This window comes from Spermophilus citellus, assembly GCF_964194105.1.
Source record: "Spermophilus citellus genome assembly, chromosome: 3".
NCBI classification, from domain to species: domain Eukaryota; kingdom Metazoa; phylum Chordata; class Mammalia; order Rodentia; family Sciuridae; genus Spermophilus; species Spermophilus citellus.
Genome location: NC_138184.1, coordinates 184,263,612 through 184,271,678, shown reverse-complemented (window position 1 = coordinate 184,271,678; position 8,067 = coordinate 184,263,612).

The window sequence follows — 8,067 nt, the reverse complement described above, 5'->3', positions numbered from 1 at the left end:
ATGTTCGTGGTGACACATTTGAAGCAATAAATGGCTTAATTCAATGCCTAAATGAAGCTGAGTGTTTGATAAACATACAGTCATTCCTTTTAAGGGCACTTCATTTTTTTATTGATTTTTTTTTAAATGACAGCCGAATACATTACAATTCTTATTACATGTATACAGCACAATTTTTCATATCTATGCTTGTATATAAATAATTCTAGGAAACTTCCCAGAGATGAAAGATGGAATGGATTGCCAAATCCTGGAAGCCTACAGGACCCCAAACATTCAAAACCATAATAGACCAACTCCAAGACATATAATTATGAAGATAGCCAACGTACAGAACAAGGAGAGAATATTAAAAGCTACGAGAGAAAAGAGGCAGATTACATTCAGGGGTAAACCAATTAGGTTAACGACCGATTTCTCATCACAGACTTTGAAAGCGAGAAGATCCTGGAACAATGTATTTCAAATGCTGAAAAATAATGGATTCCAACCAAGAATACTGTATCCAGCAAAATTGAGCTTCAAATTTGACAATGAAATTAAAATCTTTCACGATAAACAAAAGCTAAAAGAATTCGCAGCAAGAAAACCAGCTCTGCAAAGCATTTTGAGCAAAACACTACAAGAAGAGGAATTGAAAAATAGTGCCCAAAATTAACAGCAGGAGGTATCTCAGTAAAGGGGGAGGAAAATAACCAAAAAGTAAAACTAGCCAAACTAAAATAAATAAATAAAGAAGCATGACTGGAAGTACAAATCATATCTCAATTGTAACCTTAAATGTTAAAGGCCTAAACTCACCAATCAAGAGACATAGGCTAGTAACCTGGATCAAAAAAACAAATCCAACAATATGCTGCCTTCAGGAGACTCATATGATAGGAAAAGACATACACAAGCTGAAGGTAAAAGGTTGGGAAAAATCATACCACTCACATGGCCCTCGGAAGCAAGCAGGAGTGGCCATACTCATATCGAATAAAATCAACTTCAAACCTAAGTTAATCAAGAAGGATAAAGAAGGACACTATATACTGTTAAAAGGAACCATCCACCAACAAGACATAACAATCATCAATTTGTATGCACCAAACAATGGAGCTGCAACGTTCATAAAACAAACTCTCCTCAAGTTCAAGAGTCAAATAGACCACAACACAATAACTATGGGTGACTTCAACACACCACTCTCGCCATTAGACAGATCCTCTAGACAAAAACTGAATAAAGAAACTATAGAACTCAACAGCACAATCAATAACCTAGACTTAACTGACATATATAGAATATATCATCCATCATCAAGTGGATACACGTTCTTCTCAGCAGCACATGGATCCTACTCAAAGATAGACCATATATTATGCCATAAGGCAACTCTTAGTAAATATAAAGGCGTGGAGATAATACCATGCACCATATCTGATCATAATGGAATGAAATTGGAAATCAATGATAAAAGAAGGAAGGAAAAATCCTACATCACATGGAAAATGGACAATATGTTATTGAATGATCAATGGGTTATAGAAGACATAAAGGAGGAGATGAAAAAATTCTTAGAGTCAAATGATAATACAGACACAACATACCAGAATCTATGGGACACAATGAAAGCAGTTTTAAGAGGGAAATTCATTTCTTGGAGTTCTTACCTCAAAAAAAAGAAAAAACCAACAAATAAATGAACTCACACAACACCTCAAAAACCTAGAAAAGGAAGAGCAAAACAACAGCAAATGTAGTAGAAGACAAGAAATAATTAAAATTAGAGCAGAAATCAACGAAATTGAAACAAAAGAAACCATTGAAAAAATTGATAAAACTAAAAGTTGGTTCTTTGAAAAAATAAATAAGATAGACAAGCCCTTAGCCATGCTAACGAAAAGAAGAAGAGAGAGAACTCAAATTACTAAAATATGGGATGAAAAAGGCAATATCACAACAGACACTACAGAAATACAGAAGATAATTAGAAAGTATTTTGAAACCCTATATTCCAATAAAATAGAAGATAGTGAAGATATCGATAAATTTCTTAAGGCATATGATTTGCCCAGATTGAGACAGGAAGACACACACAATTTAAACAGACCAATAAACAAAGGAAGAAATAGAAGAAGCCATCAAAAGACTACCAACCAAGAAAAGCCCTGGACCGGATGGGTATACAGCGGAGTTCTACAAAACCTTCAAAGAAGAATTAATACCAATACTTTTCAAGCTATTTCAAGAAATAGAAAAAGAAGGAGCTCTTCCAAATTCATTCTATGAGGCCAACATCACTTTGATCCCAAAACCAGACAAAGATACTTCACTTGATCTTAGCCAAAAGGCCGAGAAGCGATAGACAAAGATACTTCAAAGAAAGAAAACTACAGACCAATATCTCTAATGAACTTGGATGCAAAAATTCTCAATAAAATTCTGGCGAATCGAATACAAAAACATATCAGAAAACTTGTGCACCATGATGAAGTAGGATTCATTCCTGGGATGCAAGGCTGGTTCAATATACGGAAATCAATAAATGCTATTCACCACATCAATAGACTTAAAGACAAGAACCATATGATCATCTCGATGGATGCAGAAAAAGCATTTGACAAAGTACAGCATCCCTTTATGTTCAAAACACTAGAAAAACTAGGGATAACAGGAACTTACCTCAACATTGTAAAAGCTATATATGCTAAACCTCAGGCTACCATCATCCTAAACGGAGAAAAACTGAAGGCATTCCCTCTAAAATCTGGAACAAGACAGGGATGCCCTCTATCACCACTTCTATTCAGTTTAGTTCTCGAAGTACTAGCCAGAGCAATTAGACAGACAAAAGAAATTAAAGGCATAAAAATAGGAAAAGAAGAAATTAAATTATCGCTATTTGCGGATGACATGATAATATACTTAACAGACCCAAAAGGGTCTACAAAGAAGCTGCTAGAGTTAATAAATGAATTCAGCAAAGTGGCAGGTTATAAAATCAACACGCATAAATCAAAGGCATTCCTGTATATCAGCAACAAAACCTCTGAAATGGAAATAAGGAAAACCACTCCATTCACAATATCCTCAAAGAAAATAAGATACTTGGGAATCAACCTAACAAAAGAGGTGAAAGATTTATACAATGAAAACTACAGAACCCTAAAGAGAGAGAGAGAAGAAGATCTCAGAAGATGGAAAAATGTACCCTGTTCATGGATAGGCAGAACTAACATCATCAAAATGGCGATATTACCCAAAGTTCTCTACAGGTTTAATGTGATGCCAATCAAAATCCCAACAGCATTTCTTGTAGAAATAGACAAAGCAATCATGAAATTCATATGGAAAAACAAAAGACCCAGAATAGCAAAAGCAATTCTAAGCAGGAAGTGTGAATCTGGAGGTATAGCGATACCAGAGTTCAAACTGTACTACAAAGCAATAGTAACAAAAACAGCATGGTACTGGTACCAAAACAGGCAGGTGGACCAATGGTACAGAATAGAGGACACAGAGACTAATCCACAAAGTTACAACTATCTTATATTTGATAAAGGGGCTAAAAGCATGCAATGGAGGAAGGATAGCATCTTCAACAAATGGTGCTGGGAAAATTGGAAATCCATATGCAACAAAATGAAACTGAATTCCTTTCTCTCGCCATCCACAAAAATTAACTCAAAATGGATCAGGGAGCTAGATATCAAATCAGAGACACTGCGTCTGATAGAAGAAAAAGTTGGCTACGATCTACATATTGTGGGGTCGGGCTCCAAATTTCTTAATAGGACACCCATAGCCCAAGAGTTAATAACAAGAATAAACAAATGGGACTTACTTAAACTAAAAAGTTTTTTCTCAGCAAGAGAAACAATAAAAGAGGTAAATAGCCTACATCCTGGGAACAAATTTTTACCCCCCACACCTCCGATAGAGCCCTAATATCCAGAATGTACAAAGAACTCAAAAAATTAAACAATAAGATAACAAATAACCCAATCAACAAATGGGCCAAGGACCTGAACAGACACTTCTCAGAGGAGGACATACAATCAATCAACAAGTACATGAAAAAATGCTCACCATCTCTAGCAATCAGAGAAATGCAAATCAAAACCACCCTAAGATACCATCTCACTCCAGTAAGATTGGCAGCCATTATGAAGTCAAACAACAATAAGTGTTGGCGGGGATGTGGGGAAAAGGGTACACTTGTACACTGCTGGTGGGGCTGCAAAATGGTGAGGCCAATTTGGAAAGCAATATGGAGATTCCTGGGAAGGCTGGGAATGGATCCACCATTTGACCCAGCCATCGCCCTTCTCGGACTATTCCCTGAGGACCTTAAAAGAGCGCACTATAGGGATACGGCTGCATCAATGATTATAGCGGCAGAATTCACAATAGCTAGACTGTGGAACCAACCTAGATGCCCCTCAATAGATGAATGGATAAAAAAAATGTGGCATCTATACACAATGGAGTATTATGCAGCACTAAGAAATGACAAAATCATAGAATTTGCAGGGAAATGGATGGCATTAGAGTAGATTATACTAAGCGAAGCTAGCCAAGCCCTAAAAAACAAATGCCAAATGTCTGCTTTGATATAAAGAGAGCAACTAAGAACAGAACAGGAAGGAAGAGCATGAGGAAAAGACTACAGTAAACAAAGACGAATGGGGGGAGAGAGAAGGGAAAGCATATGGAAATGGTAGGAGACCTTCAATGATACATAAAATTATAAGAGGTTATGAGGGGCAAGGGGGAGGGAACAAAAGGGAGAGAATTGAATAACAGCAGAGGAAGTAGAGAGGGAAGATGGGAGGGGAGGGGAGGGGAGGGGGGATAGCAGGGGATAGGAGAGGTAACAGAATACAACAGTCACTAATATGGCATTATGTAAAAATGTGAATATGTAACAGATGTGATTCTGCAATCTGTATTTGGGGTGAAAATGGGAGTTCAAAACCCGATTTGAGTCAAATGTATGAAAGATGATATATCATGAGCTATGTAATGTTTTAAATAATCAATTAAAAAAATGACAGCCGAATACATTACAATTCTTATTACATGTATACAGCACAATTTTTCATATCTATGATTGTATATAAAGTATGTTGACACCAATTCGTGTCTTCATACATGTGCTTTGGATAATGATGTCTATCAATCACATTCCACCATCCTTGCTAATCCCCTGCCCCATGCCTTTCCCTTCCACCCCTCTGCCCTTTCTAGAATACATCTATTCTTCCCATGCTCCTGCTCCCTACCCCTATGATTCAACCTCCTTATATCAGAGAAAACATTTGGCATTTGTTTTTGGGGGATTGGCTTACTTCACTTAGCATTATCTTCTCCAATGCCATCCATTTACCTGCAAATGCCATGATTTTTTTCTCTTTTATTGCTGAGTAAAATTCCATTATGTATATATGCCACATTTTTTTTTATCCATTCATTCACCGAAGGGCATCTAGGTTGGCTCCAAGGTTTAGCTATTGTGAATTGAAGGGCACTTTATTTTTTTGCTCTTTTCTCCTTTGAAGCAAATTCCATGTATTTTATGTTTTCAACCAGTGTAGGTTTGTGCAATTTTAGTGTTCTTTGTCCTTGGACCTAGATGTAATTAATTGTCTTAATCATAGACAAGTAAGTGTCTAAATAAATTTGGGTTATATATGGTACTCTGAATGTGAAGACATTGCAAAGTTCTCAGTGTTCACATTTAAAAAAAGTCTTTCAGCAGATGGGTTTTAGTTGGAAAGAATCTCCTCAGTGGTATATTTATAACTGTATTAAGTGCCTAGATGCTGAGAATGTTTAGGTTAAGGTGCATATGTTGCTGTGGCGGGGGAGGGGGTGTTGGTGAGAGAAGTAGGTGGGGGCTGACATGTTAAATGATTGTGGCATTTTGACAAATGCTAGAATTGGATATAGGAAGCTCTTTGGGAACATGGGGGAGGCAGGGAATTTGATTATTTCAATAGTTAAGAAACAAAGGAAGGATCATTTGAACTGGTCCTAAAGATAGATGAAGCAGGGATGTTCAAAGTCATGAGGATTCTGGGAACGGGAGGTAGTCTGGAACAAGAGGACCTGAGGTAGGATGCTGTGTCAGGGCAAGAATCCAAAAGCCTAATATTCATGAGGAGCTTTGCACACTGTGTCATGGCATTGTTAGTTGGGAGTAACATTTACATATTGTTAATGAACTATAGTTATAGTGAATCATAACTCTTAAGATTATAAAGTAGGGGTAACATGAAAGTAATTAGTCTCTAACTAGGAAACTTCGAAATGTTAAGTTTAAGATGGAGGTTCCCCCTCAATTTTTGAAACAACAAACTAGAATTGTTAGTTAAGATTTTTTAGATTTCCTTATTTAGATGATAAAATCTAAAGTACTGGAACAGTTTATTCTTTCTGACCCAGCAGCTTACTATTCAGGATTTGATTCTGCTACAGAGAAATAAAGTTCAAAGTGATTTAAGACAAACTGACTTGAGATTTTTTTTTTAATTTAAATTAAAAAGAATTAATTGAAATTAATTAATTGAAATTAAATTTAAGACAAACTTACTTGAGATTTTTTTAAATTGAAATTAAAAAGATACAAGAAAGAATTATACCTCCTTCTGTCTGTTTCCATTTTAAAGTAGTATGTCTTATATGCCTTATTGGTCTGTCTTTTAACCAATACATCATCAGAATCCTAGACATAATTAAAATATTTATCTGAAAGAATAATTTCTTTTTTATTAAAATATTTCTTTAGTTGTAGATGGACACAGTATTTTACTTATTTATTTTTTTATGTGGTGCTGAGGATCAAATCCAGTGCCTCAGGCATGCAAGGCAAGTGCTCAACCACTGAGCTACAACCCCAGCCCCCTGAAAATAATTTCTTAAAAAATATTTTAGAGCCATATAATTCAATTTTTAGTGAATCCACTACTACCTTTTACTTTTATTGACTGCTAATAAAGGAAATGTAGAGGAAAACATTATAATTATCCATTTTTCTGCAGATTTGATGGGACTGTAGCCAGGGTAGGCAGTGAGAGTGGGGTTGTGTGTGTTTGCTTGTGTGTTGCCTGCATTGCTCGCCTATGTTAATAGGAACAGCTCTGCTTAGCAAGGTGTGTAGCTCCTAGTCTTTAAGATGTGTGTGTTTAAAATATTCACAAGTTTAATACAGTAGCAGGAAAACAAAACTAGCTATCACATTTTTATTTATTTTTTCATTGTTATACCTGCTCCAGTAGAGGGTCCCTCCATGCTGTTATGTTAAAATAAAAACAATTTAAATAGATACCAAGTAACTTTAAAAAGATTGTCTAGGTCAAATGTAATTCAAGGGGCCAGCTAGAAATATAAATAACTCTGAGCATAAATAGAGGCAATTGACTAGAAAGATCTTACTAATAGTTAATTAGTAGATTTTATTATGTCTTCCCCAGTGTGTCCCATTAGAATTTATCAAAATCGATGTTCATAACCTCGAAGCATTTGTATTTTTATCTGCAGTATAACAAATTATTTTCTTGAGTAGTAGAGAATGGTTCTAGATAATTTTTAGGGTTTCCCAATTGTACCAAAAGGTGCTATCACTTTACTAGTAATTGTTTTAAAGAGAAATTCAGTTACTTATTGTATACAAAAAAACTCTGAGGTTATATATTGATCATATGGCATCGATTAGATATGGAAGTCTACTTTATGTAGTGGATATGTGACCAAAGAGATGCTCAGAGAATGTGACCTTCTTACCCACTCAGATTAGCTAAGAAAATGCCAGCGATCATAGGAGTGATCAAACCAACTTCCAATCATGTCACATACATCAATCTTTAAATAGTTAATGTGATGCAGTAAAACTTTCTTTTTCTGAAAATGTAAATGGATACTTGAGTTGTAATTACATAAAAGAAAGAAACAGAAGGGCAGGAAGAAAGGAGAAAGAAGGAAGTGGAAAGTGAAAGAAGCAAAATTATCAGACCCTCTTAAAATATTTTAAAAAGTATGGTTTCCAAGGAATCCTGTATTGCAGAACTACAGAGAAGATGA